Genomic DNA, 20,488 nt, shown 5'->3' with positions numbered 1-20,488 from the left:
GGTTAGAATCCCTGGTTTGAGTTAAGTTCTCGGTTAAAAGGTGTTACTGTGTAGTTGTTATAAAGTATGGGGCTTTTGTTAGATACACTCAATGAATGTATTACCTAAAGATGTCTATTAATATACTTAGATTGTATCCCCCCTTTTCTTTACAGTTATAGGTGATTCTCAGTGTCAGCATAACACCCAAGTAAATTAAACATCTTTCTGGACCAGCAATCATGCTCCCACCCCATGATAGCTGTTAGATGGGGATCTTCTGCAACTGGGCAATTCCTATGAAATTTTGGAGGACTAAACTGAGTTTAATACTGACCTCAGGGGCAGTGGGCCATCTGGTCCAGTTTACTAGCCTCCTATTCAATTTATGGGAGAGCCTTCTACATTAACACGGAAGCCCCATTAAATGTAGGCACACATGTGAGTAAATAAATGGTTGTAGTATTATTTCTATGCCTGATAGTTATTGTTAGGACAGTTAACTTCTCTGCTTACTTCATTAATTATTAAACTGTATTAAAATGTTTTAGCTTGAGTCATTTTTGTGAGTCAGTTAATTAATAAAAATGGCACTATTGCACTGGTTCAGCGGGTATCCCATCCCTATTTCTTAGGTACTGGTAGTATTTTCCACTTTACTGGGAAATCAGCAGTCCTCAGCTTGTTAGTTTTGGACAGTATATAAGTCATCACTTCAAGCTGATTTATTCATCGGGGTGCGTGTGTTTGGGCTTATTACAAAGCATCACTGTGCATACAACATTCTGGGTCCCACCCCCGGAGCACATTTTGGTGGTAGAGCTCTTTCATTGTCAACGTGCCTTTATCATTTTGTGAAGGAATTGCTATATGTAGGTCACATCCCAGTTACAGGTTTTGCCACCAAATGTAAGAAATGGGGACACTGTACAATAAATAAAAAAATATAAAAAAGTAAAGTAATGAATTAATCAATTAAATAAAAATAAACTAGGGAAGAACTGCCATTATACCTGTAAGTAAGTATGTTTTTTTTAATGCGCAAGGGCTATATATATCATTCGGGGCACTGGATTATGTGGGCAGAATGCAGAGTTGGATTATGGTCAAATTAGGCCCTGGACAGGATAATGGACCAGGGACCCCATGTCCCCAAACCCCGATACCAGTGTCCCACCTCCCAACAGACATTCCAGTGACCCATTACTTGTTTCTCTCTCCCCAGTTATCAGAAAACACTGTATAAACCTTTCAATGTGCATATTATGTTCTTTACTTCTATAGCAATTACTGATATTTGGATTTAACTTAGAACCTTTATTTCAATTTTTGTAGTACAAAGACTGATAATTATTTGCGAAACAAAACAATACACTCTCATAGAGAAAACAGACTTAGCATGAACAAGGGTAAACTTCTTTGCCCTTGAAACCTGCATTCATTGAAATTATATTGAAGCCCACATTCATAGAAAATACATCTGGCCAGCGGTGGATTAAGTGTACCTTTGGGCTATTTTCAAACCGTATGCTCCCTGCACACATTTTTAGGACCAATCATAAATGCATGCGTTCTTTGATTCACTTTCTTGATTGTATTAAATTATATTCTTTGTTTAATTCATCACCACTTGTTAGAGTGTATTTTAAATGTGTAGTTTTGAACATTTTTCCAGTAAGGAGTGAAATAAAGCATATGAACCAATAATGACAAGGCTACTCATTCCAGAACATTTAAACCACAAAAGGCCACTCAAACTGTCATTACAATTCTCCAATAACAGTCAATATGCACAATCTTTGCTGAAATAAAAGTCATCTGAATAATTCCACTTTAAAGAGAATTGTAACTGACTTTGCATTTCAGTGCTTCATCTACAAATTCAGCACATGCTGCCTTTGAAGAATAAAATTGGCTATGTTACTTAAAAAAGAGTGTTGGTGAAATACAATAGAGAATGACTGGCAGACAGACAAGATGTTCTTAGTTAGTAGACATCCCATCCAAAAGAGGACACATTCAGAAGTGGACCCCCCCCCCCCCCATGCTGCACAGTATTATCAGCAATTGATCTAACTGGTGGGAAAAGAGATCACAGTGCACCAAAGGCAAGTATGCTACCTGCTGCACCACTGACACCAAACAACACAACTATGAAATTCTGATAGGCTCTAATACTTAAGGATTTACAAAAATAAACAAACAAATAAATAAATAAAGGACTACCCCTATCTATGGAACAGGTTCCCCATCCATGTGAAGCAGAGTTCCTTCCTAACCCAAATTGGATGGGAGACCAGAAATTCATCCGTGGTTTGGCACCTATGTCTTTAATGGACACAGGCAACCTGTAAATGGTTCACTTCCCAGGCCCATGCTTATGGGTCTATATTAAAACATCAAAGTTTCAAAACTTCGAATATTCTACTATTGACCCCTATTCAGCGAACACTGACAACATCGAACATGCAGAACAGAAAATTTTTTCCCTTGGAAAAAATTTGCTGTTCCAAAACACATACACACAACACAAGCACACCAAACAAACAGCAATCCACACACATACACCTAAAATCTTACATGTAACCCTACACTAAACTGTACATACACCAATAACTATCCACTTACCTTAACCCAAACCCTAAGCCTAAGGTCCGTCACTATTGCATACTCACCTCACCTGCGCCCTAACCCTCACGTCCTCACAATCGCACACATACCTGACCCGCGCCCTAACCCTAACACACCTAACCATGCCCAATCACACACTAACCTGAACCCGACCCGTAACTTTCCACCACAGTGCTGAAAATAGTGAAGCGACAGAAACGGGCAACCAAATTCTTTCCCTAGGAAAAATTTTAGTTTTCTGTAGTTTTGCAACTTTCAGCGTTCACTGAATAGGGGTCGATATTAGAACATTTGAAGTTCTGAAACCGATGTTCTAATATAAACCCCATGCTTACACTTATCAAGGGTATCAGAACTTGTCACAGAGTTGGGATGCATGGCTAGGATTAAAAAGGCCCCTGTGGTCATTAGTCTAGCAAACACCAATGAACCCATGGACCTATGGGATCTGGAAGTTGGTGTGGAGGTTTAAGGCACTGACTTGCTAATTATCAAGGCTCATAGTCTGACTCTGAGCAAAGTCTCTAAACTAGACAGAAAACCTAATTGGGGCATTTTACAGACAAAGGCACACAAACACACTGGCTTTAACCAGTCTAGTGTGCTGGATAGCCATCAAAATCATCCACAATGTATGTTGATGTTATTCTCAGAGGTTTCTGGGGCTTGCTGTTCTGTTTTTTTTACAAAAGTCTCCTTTGAGGTGTCCCACGAGGTACTAATGTCTTCAGGGTTTTACTGACATATTATTCACACTTTTTATTTATCGAAGATTACACCCCCCCCCCGCCAGGCAACATAGAGACCCACAGCCAGCAGCAGCCCTAGGCATCTGTCTAGGTCACCTAGTGCTGGATCTGGCTCTGCAAGTGTTCAGCAGTATAAGAGGAGTGTATCTGGTTTGGTGTTGAATTTATTTGTATGGCACATATGGTTCTTTTAGTAGGGTTGTCATACTCAAGTGAGTGTGGCCAGGAAAGTTGGAGGGTGAAGACCAACTGTATTCACAGCATGGTGGGTGGCTACAATGTGGCCTAAACACCACCCCCTTCATTCCTCACCCTGTCTTTTCTGGGCAAGTCTAACAGTGAGCATGACAGGGTTAGAGAATGCTATATCACACTGTATTGGCGGAATTGTCATACTTGTTACAATGGAACTCTGGAGCTTTATCCTTGTCAAATGGGGCCCTAGGCAGAGCAATGGACCCCCCCCCCCCACACAGCCATATCAATATCCCATTACTTGTCTTTTTTTCCTGGATTACCATAAAACACTATTCAAACCTGTTAGTAAGCATATTCATTCTTTTTACAGTCATCACAGAAAACTGGATATAGTTTAAAACTATTTCAAATTTTACAGCAAAAACACTGACAACCATTTGCTCAACAAAAACACTGAAAACAGACTTAGCATGAGCAATTATAAACGTCGCTTCCTTTGAAACTCTCATTTATTGAAAATGCATCTGACAACCCATTAAACAATAAGACGTGCTGGGACTCGGTCAGACAGCATATAGTGAAGCATTAATTAGCTTCTATGTGAAGGGCACAGGAATTTAAATGACGGATATGCAGTGTCATATTGCTGACAGTTTTGGGGAGCCCATTGGATGCAACTGTTCCTTTTAAGGGGAAGCATAGAAGCACTGCCTGGTGAGGTGACTTTGTCAGAATCACACAGTATATAAATGAAGGCTAAGGGACTCAAACTTTGCAATACAGAACTAGCTCATAGCTCTAGTTATTTGCATTAACTACCAGACAGACTGCTGTAGCCCAACATATTAAATCTCACACCCATGTGCCTTTAAAAGAAACAAGGTTAATTAAAATGTTTTCAGAGCGTTAAAGTCACTGACTTCATTATGTCCATTTTATTCACAGCCAAATAATAAATAAATGCAGTTTCAAAAGTCAACAAAATAAGGAAATCAAAGATAGTATCCAAAGAACATGGCTCATATGGTGATGTTCCTGTTTTATTCATCATCATCATCCCCCTTTTCCCATTTTCTACATGGGATTCAGGTGTCATGTTAAATGTTGCTACCTCTCGATTCAATGCCACAACCCTGCCTTCTTTGAAATTCATGTCTGAATGTTGCAGGTCTTCTCTCACACAGTCCATCCACCTCTTTGCTTGATGCCTTCATTTCTTCTTTCCATCCTGTCTGTCCCAAATCTTCACCAGATTGTCTTCTGCTTTTCTGAACATGTCTAAACCGCTGTAATCTGTTCTCTTTGATCTGCAACGGAAGCTACTTTGGCTTTTGCTCATATGTCCTCATTTCTTCATGTGTCCCACAATGTGCGTCCTGCCACCCTTCTGAGTTGCTTCATTTCTATCACCTCTAGCTTCCTCAACTGCTCTGCTATTACTGCCCAGGTTTCTTTACCATACAGTAGCAGGGGTTGCACCGCTGCTTTGTACACCTTATATTTTAGCTTCTTTGGCATTCTTCTGTCATATACTACACCTGACCCTCTTTGACAGTTGGCTGTAGTCCTCTGATTCTACCTTTGACATCTTCATTCAGACTTCCTTTCTCCTCAACCACCCTTCCCAGATACTTAAAGCTGTTAACCTGTTCCATATTCTTCCCTTTTATCTCAGTTGTCAGCTTCTACTGATTAACCCCATTTGCTGCCATTACAGCTGTCTTATCTGTTCTCAGTTTCATCCCATCTGCCTTCAGTTTTGCATTCCATTTCCCTGTCCATTGCTGAAGTTCTTGCTCAGTCCACCTGTAATGGCCCATGGTCTGCATAAAGCAACTTTATTGATCTATCCATTCTGACCTGTTTGCTAATGTAGTCCATCACCAGCATGTGTAGAAGTGGGCTTAGAGCTGAAACCTGATGCACACCCACTCCCACTGGGAACCCATCGGTGATACCGAACACTGTTTGTACTTGAGCTTGTACATAGCTTGCACTAGTTCTACCAGTGTTTCTGGGACTTTGAACGACCACAGGACTGCTTTCTTTGAACCCTGTAATATGCTTTCTCCAAATCTAGGACGGTCATTTGTGCTGCATCTTGATCTGAATTCAAACTGTTCATCTCCCGTCTTACTTTCCACCACTCTGTCTCATTGATTGTTATCAATCACCCTCTTCAGAACATCCATGCAATAGGACAAGAGTTTGATACCTCTGTACTGCCTTTAGTTTGTTGCCCTTTGTTTTTGTACACTGGCACATGTACACTTATTCTCCAGTCATCTGGGATATGACTGTGAGCAGGTTGTGGGTTGTCTGACTAACTTTTGCCTTGCAACCTGATGGTCTCTTTGGATCACTATGATGCCTTGTTTTTTGCTACTCCAACTCTTTCCTTAGCCTGATTGTTATTAATGTGCTTCTCTTGAGGATAGACCCTGTGTAATTCCTTCAACTATTGTGCTTTCTCTGCAGGTCTTAAGCCTGGTCTCTGTTGCATTTAGAGGGTTTCTTGTTAACATTTTGGCAGTGGTTTATGCTGTGAGCTTTTTGCTGGGGATTGATTCTATACTTTTTCATGTACTATGCCAGACTAGAGAATGGCCTCTCCTTCTTTATTTCTGTTTCCCATACTGGGCATTCAAGTCACCCATTAACAGCACTTCCTCACACTCAAGGCCATAACATGGAGACATGTTTTAAAAAGTGCAGTCTGTGATATGTGTTTTTTTTATCTTCAAGATACTGCACACCATAGATGGGTAACAGCATGCTTTAGGGTGGTGGGAGGAACTCCATAGAAAATCAGGGAGAACATGCAAACTCCAAATAAGCATTGGCCAGAGGTCAGGTTTGAACCTTGTACTGTCTGAATGGGAAGTGAAGACCTTAACCATTATGGCAACCAGTTACTACAATGATTTTCTTCCTTTACATCATAACTACTGTGGGTTGCAAGAACCAAGTATTTATACAGACAGCCATGACTTACAGCCACTTGTATAACTATGCACTTTAAATATCTGCTTATGACCCAGTGAATGAATTTATTTATAAATAATGACCCAGAAATATATTTCATCTTGCTGTTGTCAAAACCATACAGTAGAACCCATTAATCCAGGTGTAATCTCTTTACCTGAAACTGTCCTTATTTTTCTGTAATCAGTCCTGGAGTAACAGCACAGTAATCCATGCATTAAATGGGCTGTATCCTGGAGTAAAAGAGCAGTAGGTTTTGTTCTGAGCAATAATACATCTTGGAGAAAATGGGCAGCTATCTATCATGGAGTAACTTGAGAGTAGGGGAACACACACACAAATCCACAGTTGCAAGCACTCCCCCCCACACACACACATGCATATGCATGCATGCAGACACAGGCACACACTCTTCACCTTGCAAAGATCTGATTCACTCTCTTTTGAAATCACACACTCTGCATTCCTGCCCATGAAGAAAGCTCTGAAACAAGACTATAATCTTCTGCTGTGCTCTTTAAAGCTGGAGAACGTACACATTTCCTGTACAGCTCAGTGACTGGTTGAGGATGTCACCGTCACCCAGTATGCTCTCCTTTATGGTGACACTCAAGATGTCCTGTGTGCTGATGCTGAAGAAAAACAAATCCTAACAGAGTAAAACAGATCTCCTGCTCTGCTGTTTGCTCTTTTTATTAATTTAAGATTGAGCAGGGCCCCCACCTAGCAGTAGGCCCTAGGAAGCTACCTAGGTTGCCTTGTGCTGGATCCAGCTTTGCTGGAGTGCTAGTTGACGTGGAGGCTGGGGTAATGCTACCTAGTCAGGTGCAGTCCATATTACTAAGTCTTCATGTAACAATCTTATAGGCACTCCAGGTTGTTACTTGTCTTGAAGACTGAGAAAGCCAGTCAGTGAGGTGTGTGGTTATGCTAACCAGTCAAAGTTTGTCCAGGTTACTCAATCTTATAATGAAAAATTAAAAAAAAAAAACCTCTATGATAGAATACTGGTGTAATAAGGGAAAAAGTTGTTGAGGGCTTCTAAGAGGTCTTATTTTATCCTAAGAACACACTTCAGCACTTAAGCAAATTAGTGAAGAGCGTAAGGGAACCATTAGAAACTGAAAGCTGAATATGAGCTTAAATAGCCACTAAAATTAACTACAGATCTTTACTTAACTATGTCAAGAAGTTAAGAAATAATACCAAGCAATGCTTGAAGCTAGTCTACAAAAATACTACACACTGTGATCCAAAGGACATAACTAACATCTGGGCTGATAAATTTAGTACAAATTATACCGCACCTTCAGTTAAAGTTATTGTACAGTTTCCAAAATACTGAGCATCCCCTTTAATTACTATAGATCAAGTTATCTCAGCCTTCTCAAAGGCTAAGAACACCCATGGGCGATGGCAATCTACCAGGCTGTCTGATTATCATTTCCATATATAGCATATATGTATCCTTACTCAACCTCTTTAATTCTCTACACTGGCATTATTTATGTATCCTGAAAGGCAGCCATTTTAATGCTATTACACAGACCCTGATACCTATGTATGCATTAACCTCACTTGCCTTATATGTAAAGCTCTAGAGAGTACTTTCTCAGACCTCATTAATCTAGACATTGAAAATCTCTTAACCCTTTACTCTTAATAATTTGGCTCTGTCAATGGAAGGACTTGCTTCTTTAACCTTATTAATTTCATTGAAAAAGTAACTGAAGCAGTGAATAGTGGTTATGTATTGCATACATGATGGGCAGGATTCACGATGGCTTGCACGGAGTCTAAGAGTCGTGTAAGACTCCATGCAGCCATCGTGATCCAGGAACAGCCCAAAATGCCGTGTAAGAGACAGCTAAAACGACTCTTACATGGGCAGGGCGTGGATATGCTAATCACCTCACTTGCAGCCAAAAGGCATGCAAATGAGGTAGATTAGCGATCCACGAAGCTGAAACCAGCCCATGTAAGAGTCGTGTTAGGTGCAGAAATGTACTCAGTTGACAACTGAGTACGTTACTGCAAATAACACAACGGAGCCATGACAGCTCCAAATAAAGTGTGCAAATGTTGCAGTCAGCATGCCAATGGCCAAATATGTGGCCATTGGCATGGTAACCCGATGCAAACATGAAATAAAATATTTTTTTTTCGAGATCGGCGAGGTTTAAACGCAGCGCAGCCCTGTGCAAACGGGCTGCGCTATATAAAACAGAAAAATAAAGGTTTTATGTAATGCATGGATTTGCAATGCAGGGACTAGCAGACCAAAAACAACATGGCCACCGTCTAGTGGTTGCTAAGGTGGGAAGCTGTGTGTAAGACATGTAACTAAGCATTAGTAGGCAATCCTATGTAAATGAGTGGTAGGATAGTGAATCACACTGTCACATAGCAAATGAGCACAATCCGTGTAGTGTAAGAGTTAGATAAGGGGGAGTAACAGAGTAGGAGATAGGTGACATCACAGGAGGGAATGTCAGGAAGAAATCAAGCTCATTGGAGCAAAGTGGCATGTAAAAGATGTTAATCACACAGCAGAAAAAGAGGAATGTCAACAGATAAGCATGGGAAAGTCAAGAAATGAAAGGTGTACACTGTGGCCAACACCAAAGTTTCTTGCTGTATGTGCATGTGCACGTGTGCGCGCTGGGAGCCGTGAGTAAGACAGAGTGCGCACGTGTAAGGCAGAGTAAGCATGTAGGAGCCTGTTTAAAGATCTGTAAACCTGTTTGCGCTGGTGTGCATGCATTTTAATCCGAATAAGCAGATTCTGGCCCGTGTAAGCATGTGTGCGCATGTGGTAGCCACTGTGAGTGGGTTTTCGCTGGTATGCGCGCTGCTCCCCCCTGAGGAAACAGAGAGGAAAAGGAAGCAGAAGAAATAGTAGGAAACTAGCAGGGAATACTTGTAGAGGTAGCAGATGAAAACAATTAGAAGCAGGCAATTACACAGGCAGAATACAAGCCCAGCCCAGCACTTAAAACACTGCAAACAGCATTGCAGTATGTTTCTCTCAAGAGACACTGCAAGACAGGAGTAAGCTAGTAGAAGTGAAAACTGAAAAAGCTGCACTCAGACCAAACATGCTAGGGGCTGCTATAGCTGTCTTAAGGATACATAGCAGGCTTGCTGAGGGTGGTGACAATGGAAATGCTGCCAGAGAACACACAGTGAGGAGACGGAGAAAAGTGTACAGGCCCAGGGTCACCTACCAGGGGTTACATGAGCTGGAGATAGTGGAGCGCTATAGAGTGGACAGAGACCTCCCGCAGCAAATTGTTGAGCTGTGCAGGCCACGCTTCACACACAGAACCAATAGAGGGGAACCCATCCCAGTGGAAACCAAGGTATGTGTTGGCCTAGGAATACTAGCAACAGGTACCTTCCAGAGACCAACTGGTGATATGATGGGGATATCACAGGCATCAGCCTCCAGGGTACTGCACCAGTTCCTGGATGCCATGTCAGCACATGTCGGTGAGCATGTATATTTCCCCAATGCCCGTGAGTTATTGGCCAGCAATATGTGTCTCTTCCAGCAAATAGCAGAATACCCTGAGGTAGTGGGTACAATAGACTGCACGCACATACACATCAAAGCACCAGCCGGTGAGCGGGGTAGGGCCTACATTAACCGCAAGGGCTTCCCCTCCATCAACTGCCAGGTCATGATTGATGCCCAGGGCATAATAATGAATGTATGTGCTGGCTGCCCTGGGAGCTACCATGATTCCCATATCTGGCATTTGACGCAGCGGTACCAGACATTTGCCAATGGGGACATCCCACATGGTTACCTAGTGGGGGATGCAGGTTATGCACTGGAGCCGTGGCTGATGACACCCATCAGAAATGCACATACACCTGAACAGGAACGCCATAATGAGGCACACGCACAAACTCGTCATGTAATAGAGCATGTGTTTGGGCTGCTCAAGTCACGGTTCCAGTGCCTGGACACATCTGGTGGAGCCTTGCAGTACTCACCAACTACATGTACCCAAATTGACATGGTATGTGCTATGCTACATAATATGATTCTGCGAAAACAGCTGCAGCAGGACCAGCATAGGGCCGGGACAAACAGCCCTCCACCATTGCCAAGACCATCACAGGCAGAGTGTGACTCGGAGGAGGAACAACCTGAGCCTGCCCCAGTAGGCAGAAGGAGGCATGCCCAGTATGCCCTGGCCTTGGCAAAGAGGCAACACGTAGCACATACACTGGCTCAGTAGGAACCCTGGGAATGATACCCCTCTGTGACTCACTCATATAGTAACAGGGACGCCTTACATGACACAACCTGCTTTCAAACATGTAAAGGGAGTTTAGTATGTGCATCCAACAGAGGCAGCCCTGCAGCACCACCTGAGGCATGATTGCCATGTGTTAAGCAATGTAACACCATCTAGTATATGCATACATGAAGACCCAACCTAACATCTCACCCTCACCAAGCATGATGCCACACTATGAAGACAACAAGATCAAGTACAATAATTGGCTGAGGTATTGCTGTTAGCAAGGGGGAACACATGGCTGACAGCCTGGGCTGACATGCCGAGCAAGACATGATGCCCCACCTGCTAGGGATGGCACTCACCCAGCACACCTGGCTGTGTAGATACCAGCAAAGGCTGTTGTCACCTCCACTGTGCCTGGAATAGGTAAGTCTGGAAACACAAACCCACCACCATAGGTAGCACAAGGGATAATAACCTGGACGTAATGCTACCCAACACCAGAAGTCTAGCCTGCAAGGTGCATGCAGACCAAACCCACCACAGCATGGAGAATGGTAATATGTATTCTGTAACAGAAACCTGGGCAAGGCCCAGAAGAGCACCCTAATACTACCAGGTTATGCCTCATACCATGCTCTACAGCTCCAAAACATGGAACACATGAGAGTGTGGCTACCAGTAATTATCAAGGATAACCACACCCCCAGGTTGGTACCACAGCAAGAACCAGCATGGATTATCCACAGGCAAGTAACACTGTCTCAAACTGTGTACCTGTTTGAAGCCTGCTACAGACCACACACACAAACCCAGGTGCCCCAGCCAGCCTTCCTGAAGACACTTCAGAGTATGAATGTCTCAACAAATACCAAACAAGGCACACACAAAGTATGACATAGGTGGCAATCCATTATGTATGGAAGAAGTAATCAGGGACCTAGGGACACAAGTGGATGGTAACCTGTCATGTGACACTCACATTGCCAAGCCTGCCAGGAACACCTGCTATATTGCCCACCTTAATATGAAAGGATGCACATGTAGAGCTACAGAGGTCACTGTGCCCCCATACTCTTCCCTTATCGGACCCATACTTGACAACAATGCCCCAGTTCTGATGTACCTTACCTTACACATGCAGCAGTCAGAAAGACCCCAAATGTACCCCACTAACAGGATAAAGGGTCCAAACATTGGACATCTGCAGCCTGGCTGAAGAAACCACAGCCCAATTCAGAAGCGTACTGCACAGTCAGAGGTGATGTATGCCTGATGTACAAGGCCATGTCCAATCCAGAATGAATGGACATGCTCCACTGCAGAAACCCCATATCCAGTAGACACACCACAGTGAGATATCTGAACCTCCACACATAGATTAATAGGATGTGCTGGAGGGACATATCCATAACCCAGAGGCTCCTGACACTCTGGAACAGAATCCCAGTCCATGATAGGCTGAGCTCCACACACAAACTCAACAAGAGAAATCCGGTGAAGTGCATGGGAGATAGTAGGTGTACACTGGGGGCCATCCCTGTGTCACATCTAGGAAAGTAAACCCTACGAGGGCATAATATGCACATTGCAAGGGGTGTTGAGACCCACATACAGTCTGTCTGTGCTCAAACAAGGCCAGGGCAGATAGCCTAGTATGAACCTATGAACCTATGATGATACAAATTGTGCAGGACACAAAGGATTATCACACAGCTGTCCTACCTGATGGTAGGAACCATGGTGATAATCCACAGATATGCTCTGCAGCACTCTAATATCACAAACAATACACCAAACCCACACACATTGCCAACAGCCTACCGAACAGATTCCTTCCAACCTCCCCACCAGCACCTAACTGCAAAATATCTATCCCAGGAGAGTGCTGGCCCCCTGACATTGCAGATGCTGAGGTAACAGCCAGCATCCACAAAGCACAGCACACAGCATCAATGGTACCAGATGGTGTCCTGGGTTGTGTCCAACAAGTACTGTAAAAAGAATGGAACAGCAAATAGCATTACTGCACACTATCAGTCCTACCACAGGATATGTACCCAAAGAGCAGTGTACAGCAACAGTGGTCCCACACCACAAAGGGGGTGCCTGAATGGATACTGCAAACTATCACCCCTCAACCCTGACTATCTAGGTTGGCAAAGTAATGGAGGGGATGATCATGGATCCCATGAATAATGAGATTGGGTACCTACAGACATTGGACCCTACCCAGTGTGGCTGTCATAGGGCAGATCCTGCCCCTTACACATGTTTGACTCATGTGAAACATGCACCAAGCCCATTGATGTGGGGAATGTTGATCACACAGCCTATCTGGACCTTGATAAACCCTTCCATACAATACCCTAGTTGGTGGTACAGATAAGCTCACCAGCCTAACTATAAACCCCTATGCAAGTAGATGGGTTGCAAACCAGCTCAAGGACAGAACTGACCTGGCAGACATGCTGTAGCCATGGCAGACTGCAAACCAGGTACAACTGGCATCCCACAAGACATGGTCCTGGGACCTCTCTTGTATGCTATATATGTCACATAGGTACAGGCCAACATGGAAGGACTCTGTCTCAACAGGTTCGCAGAGGACTACAAACTGGCCACCATATCAGACCCTCCAGCTAACACAAGCAACCTACAAAAGGCACACATAGAAACAGACAAGTGGTGCCACAGCCATGTCAACAAGCTAAATGCAGAATAGTGTATAGTCAACCCCTGTGGAAACACAGTACATGGCCAGAAATTACCACATAGGTGTTAACCCAGTAAGTACATCAGGAGCAATAAGAGACCTGGGGACACAAGGTGATAGATATCCTGCATGTGACAACCATGTGTAGTGGTTACGGAAACATACCACATACCCACCTAATCATGAAGGTAAGCACAGCTTGGTTACGGTAGGTCAATGTGCCTCTCCAGTCATCCATCAGCAGCCTCACAATTGTGTACAATGGCCCTTCAGGGATGTACCATAGCAGACACCTGCAGCAACTGGAAAGACCACACAAATACCCCACCAGGAGGATCGCAGAGCTCTAACAGATGCCATATGTCGCCTGAGTAAAGAAACTGTAGCTCCACACAGTGCCATACTGCCTGGCTGGAGGTGAACTGTGCCTGATGTATAGAGCCATGACCAACCTGGTATCAATGGACATTTGGCACCATGTAAACACTGAATGCTGGTGACCTATGCAGCTGACAGGCTTGAACCCCAGCACAGACATAAACAGGACATGCTGTACCGATTGGTCCATAACCCAGAAGCTCACTCCACTCACAACTAAACTCCAACTACAGGATATCCAGGGAGTCCCTCAGTGACTGTCATCCAGAGGAATCATGATGACTGGATGGGAGATGGTAGGTGTACCCTGGATATCACCTGTATGTCATAGGTAGACAGAGGCACAGCACACTAACCGTGACATATGTCATGGCAAACACCAGTAAATGTGTGTTGAAGGACAAACACTCTCTGACTAGCATTACAAATGGACTAGGGCACATGGCCAAGTTGTGGAATACATTAACAATGTCGGACAATCATGTACTATGCTGTCCATATCTGAACAAAATGCAACATGGTCATATCTGCTCAACTGGCCCTCAACCAGTCAGGTGTGCTCACTATAAATATTACAAGCAGTGATAGGACTGAAACCTATTATACTGTCCACCACAGTGAAAGTTCTGCACCAGTACACTATACAACAATACAACTGTTTGGTCAGCAGGAAAGGATGATGACAACTGTATGCAAACTATCCCATGGCGACCCTGCAGGCACAGCATAATGCCTGTTAGGTTCAGAAACAAAGCAGTTGGGCAGTAAGAACACAACCTGATGCCCAACACTCAACTGTACATGTGATATATAGATGGCGTCCACACACAAACAGAAATGTGGTGGTCCACAGATCCCAACATAAGGAAAGGTCACACTGGGCATGCTCGCACACTTAGATAAATGAGACGTGGCAGTCAAGAAGCCATACAAACTGCGAACTGGGCATGCTCACACACTTAGGCCATGTCACAGTTCAACAGTTGCACACACATATCTGGCATTTCTATGTGTTAACACAGGAACCTCCCACAATACAGACATCTGCCCAGTGCACACAGTGAAGTTACAACAGAGACATAAGTAAAGTACTGGATCCCACTCATATGCAAACATCTCCCACAGTACACACATTGTTTATAGAGATAGGGAAGGCTATGGCAATAAGGACCCACAAACAGTATATGAGCAACAGATACTTGCATCTGACATGTAAACATATGGCCGTAGAGTGCATTACCTGACTGTTGTCCCTAAGGAATACAGAAGGCTATCCACAGTGTATTTGGCATCTGCCTCCACAGTACAGTAGGCCACTGTGCCTGTGCAAAGTTAATGCATATATATGCTCTCCCCTGTACTGATGGATAGTAACAGATGTACATACCTCTTCATCCATAATGATGTCAGCACACTATACATATGTCAGGAGCAGACATTATGCCCAGTAATGTGAATAGCGTGCTCCGCTACTGTGTCTCTAACAAGTGTCATAACATAGTTAGGTAGGTGTTTGAATCCTGCAAGTGCTCAGTGTGTGTGGGGGGGAGTAGTGTATGCAATTCCATGTGTATAAGAAATGTCCCTTTTGGCAACTATTACTACACAGCACATGCTGCATATTCCACTGTCTAAACACTGATGATGTCAGCACCCTATATGTATAGCAGGAGAAAGCAATCCCCTCAGTAATGCGAATAGCATGCTCTGCTAATGCATCTCTCACAAATGTCATAACATAGTTAGGTAGGGGTTTGAATCCTGCAATTGCACAGTGTGTGTATGAATGTGTGTGGGGGAGTAGTATGTGCAATTCCATGTGTATGAGAAATGTCCCTTTTGGCATCTATTACTACACAACACATGCTGCATATTCCACTGTCTAAACACTGATGATGTCAGCACCCTATAAGTACAGCAGGAGAAAGCAATCCTCCCAGTAATGCAAATAGCACACTCTGCTACTGTGACTCTCACAAGTGATCTAACATAGTTAGGTAGGGGTTTGTATCCTAAAAACGCCATGAAATTTTTGTCACATAGTTTGTCCATGCGTGTGAGGTGTTGTTCCCAATATTGCACGACATACATTATATCAGTAATGTCAATGCACACATGATGTATGTGTGTGCCACCTACACATATGTACCTGTGAACTGCAAGAGTTCCCATGTCCGAAGCCTGCCTCATGTGAATACATGGAATATGCATCAGACAACTGTACGACTGCGGTGTTCTGTGCAGGGGTTGCATGTGGTATATGACTATACAGTGTGGGTTGTAGATGGTGTCATCCCACCAGCAAGGGATACATGACTGGTCTGGAGCATATAGTCCACATGTTGGTGATGAACAGGTGCAGCATGTTGTCACCACTTGTGGGAGTGCTAACAAGCTGTTCCATAGCAATGCAGGGAATGAATGATAAGAACTCTTCAGATAGGGTCTTGCAGCTAGAATAATGTTCACACTTTATGTTTGGGTAGTCACAGTACAACCATATAATGGTGTGTGCAGAGACTGTCATATTCCCAGTGTTGTCAGAAAGGCCAAGTGGGTTTCTTGGGTATGGGAGTGTGGTGTGTGTGCCAGGCTATGAACCTGAAGGCAGTCTAACCCACTGTGTGTTGCACATGGAGAGGCTCTGATGCTTTGTGCAGTGCCACCAACCTGGGGGTGTGTATCTGAGGTGCCTTTGGATACATCCCCCCTGTTCTGATTTGGTGCATGTGTAGGGGATGACAAGCATGATATCAGGAATGACCTGGCACTGATGGTGTGCACCTGGGAGCCTTGTACCAGGAGTCTGTTACTGCATGGATATTGCTGTACCCCATGCTAAGGACAGCTTCCACTGCATGCATCTTGAGGTTTACACTGCTGCTGTTGAGTAGCATTTCTATTAGTGTCCTATCCCATGTGATACTTGTGTAGGTAGCTATGTAATGTCAGCCTTGCATACAAAGGCACTATGTGTGTAGCAACAGCCTCTGCCAATATACAATGGCCCATGGGTGACAGGTGCAAGCTGTCCCAAGCAAAGCAATGTGGCTTGTCCAGCATGTAATCCCACACTGACAGGCATTGGATCCCCTTTGAATGTCACTGAAAGATATGTTAATTGCAGAAACTGATGATCCTGTCTACATATTGTGGCAGCATTCTTGGTGAGGGTGAGATGCTACTCAAGGCCAGGGTCATACCAGCCTGTGCCACAAGCTCAGAGAGCCCCTCTATGTCCCCTAACATGTAGTCCAGGGAGGTGCGTCAGAGGTCATACACACTGGCACAGACAATGACTGAGTCATACTTCTCCATGCCTTGGAGTGACCGGTATGCTTGTGTTATGTGGTGGATCATAGTGCCCGATGAGCAGCTCAGCATGACCGTCACCTTGTTCTGCCTGGGAGCAGGACCTCAGTGTACGTGATGATAGAGGTACCTCATGCAACTGTAGCAGGTGTGTTGTCAAGCTGTATGGCCTGTGACTGTTTGGCACACAGGCTTTGTGAGCTATGTGTTGCATGTGCTCTGCTCTGGCTTAATGTTTGCTTGTGTGTCTGCTTTGCAGGTGTCAGCTGCTCAGGCAGGATGCTATTCTGAGAGCCCAATAATGTACCTGTGTGTTTCTGTGTTTGGATTGCGGTCGTGGCAGGTCTATGGGAGACTGGTACTGTATTCACTGTAGTATCCCACTCCACCTGACAGGGAATGCCAGTGCTGTGTTAACAGAGCTTAGCCCCCAGTTTAGCTATGTGGTTGCATCTCTCACATGTGTTGTACATGTATGGGAAGGGGAGAGGGTTGTCTGTGTACATGAGGCAGCTGTAACATTGCCACATAACTCACAGATTCACCAACTGGACCTGAGAGTAGATCGACAGGTGACCTTTGCACATGCTACCATAGCATTGTGACTCCCATACTAAGTAACGACACATAGGGCCAGTGGGGAACAAGGTACTCAAGGTGACTATGTGAGGGTGTAGTGCTCCTGATTTGTTAGTGCTGGCATATATGAATGCTGTCTTGAGCAAATGTGACGTAAGTTATATGCAATGTGTTACAGGCAAGCTACATGCAAACAGGACAAACAGTGATGTTCTGTCAAGTGACACATGGGCATCAGTACAGTAAGCAATATAGATTTCACTAGGGATCCACGGAGGCACTGTATATCTGCACTGCAGGTGGAATCAGTGTTTCAGGAACATAACAGTCAAACATGCATACAAACAAAGCTACAGTCAGCAGGCCTGTATGTAGACTATGCTACAACAAACAAGGTGTATGACTTCCAGTAGGTAACAGTGCATATATGCAGGCACTATAAGCCAGTACCCAGACATTCACAGTTCAGACGGGCTGGGTCCAGCCGCACCCCACACAAGTGTATAGACCACGTACCTTTGTAATGTTGAATAACTGGCCTGATACCCAAGTGCTCATACCTGTAATAATACGGGTCTCCTTCTAATGACCGAAACGCCGATTCACCGACAGTGAAATCACCGACACGAAACGACCGACAACGCAGTTGACCAACACGCTCGAATCCCGACAGACGGAAGACCGACAAGGGGAATGTGTAAGCGCGACCTGGTAAGTATGCGATAGTGAGGGATTTAGGAGTAGGGAGCGGACAGGTAAGTGTGCAATACTCAGGGATGTAGGGTTAGGGTGTGTGATAGGTGAGTGTGCGGTAGTGTCGGAGCTTGGGGTTCGGGGTGTGTAAGTGAGTTAGGGTTAGGGTGCAGGTAGGGAGAGTGTGCGGTAGTGTCGGAGCTTGGGGTTGGTGTGTAAGTGAGTTAGGGTTAGGGTGCAGGTAGGAGAGTGCGTAGTGTCGGAGCTTGGGGTTGGTGTGTAAGTGAGTTAGGGTTAGGGTGCAGGTAGGGAGAGTGTGCGGTAGTGTCGGACCTTAGGGTTAGGGTTTGGGTTAGGGCTAGTGGATATGTGTTGTAGTGTACTGTGTTGTTTACGTGTAGTGTGTCGGTGTTGTGGTGTTCGGTGTTTCGCGTTGTTGGGTTTGTGTGTTGTCGGTTTTCTGGCGTCGGTGATTTCACTGTCGGCGAATCGGCGTTTCGGTCATTAGAAGTAGACCCAATAATACACATGTCAAATAACAGACACTGAGCCCTCACTCAGCAGTTCCAGACTTAGTATGATGTATGTTACCTGTCCTGGCACCACAGTATCCTTGACATGTATGGACACTCTCCCTCCTGTCATAGTTATGTGTTTTGGTGCTGTCATGCATGGTATGAGGTGTGACCTTGTAGTGCTAGTGTGCTCTTGTGAGCCTTGAACCTGTTGTGTAGTACTGCACAGATATAAACATCCTGAAACATCTGCATTGCAGAGTCGTGTGTGGACAGCATGCAACTTGCAGTTGACATGGCCATCATTGAGTATCAATATGTACATTGTTGTATCCCCTGTGCTACCTATGTAGGTGGCCATCCCTTCACAGCCTCATCACCAGTATGCAAAGCTGTGCAGACAGAACACTGTGGTAATTACTATGGGTGTACAAAACAATACAATGACATTCATACTGTAACTGCATCAGGCATTCTGGTATATACCCACAATGCTATCATTACACTGTACTGTTGTCAACATCATACTATTACAATACGTCTATGTAGTCACCCTGTACATCAGCACCATGTTAACCTGATCCTGCACTGATTTTACAGATTGCAGGAGGTGGCACAGTTTCATCATATGCACAGGGTGTGTACCTGATATGCCTGAGTTTGCCACTGATACAACCAATTGACATGTGTGTGTGTGTGTGTGTGTGTTGGTGAGGGACAGCAGTACAAGATGGGGCAATGTTGATGCAGTGTGTGCGTGTATGCAGTAGCCCTAGGTGTTATCACTTTGCATGTGTGTATGAATGCACACAGTCGCACCTCATGGCTGCCATATACAGGTGTTTGTGGACAGCCACAGACTGTACCTGCCAGGTCATACAGATCACTGTCTGTGGCAACGGACATGGTACCTGTGCCTGGCAGGGGTGCTACGGACCATATCAGGTACTAAACCAAAGAACAAAAATGAAACTTATAAAAAATGTTCACGGAAGCAAGGGCTCAGCCAAAAGATGCTTTATTCCAACAAAAAATTCACAACCTTCACCACAGCTGACCTAGGTTCCGTCTGTATGACTTCATCAGAGTGTGGTGAAAAAGGCAGCCTATAAATACAACAATCTCAATTAATGCATTTATTAAATAATTAACTAATTAATCAATTTATGAATAAGTTAAACTCTAAAATAAAAGTGAAAATAGTAATAAACACGTACATGCCATATTAAAATTGAAATTAAAAAAGATGGTTCATTTAAAATGTAATATAAATAAATATGAAAAAATAATGTAAAAATTGAATTTTATACCCATACTACATTTAATTATATATAAACTACATATTATTTATACATGGAAATGAAAAATGTGCAACATACCCAATAAACAAAAAGGCTTCAGCCTCAACATGTTAAAAACCTAAGTTTCAACAGGGGTTTGAGCGACACACACTCGTTCAAACCAGGATAAATGTAAGCCTGAAGTCTTAGTTGCCAT

Source organism: Protopterus annectens, chromosome 1.part0 (assembly GCF_019279795.1).
Source record: "Protopterus annectens isolate FY-2018-M chromosome 1.part0, PAN1.0, whole genome shotgun sequence".
Lineage (NCBI taxonomy): Eukaryota > Metazoa > Chordata > Ceratodontiformes > Protopteridae > Protopterus > Protopterus annectens.
Note: the sequence above shows the minus strand (reverse complement) of the source record.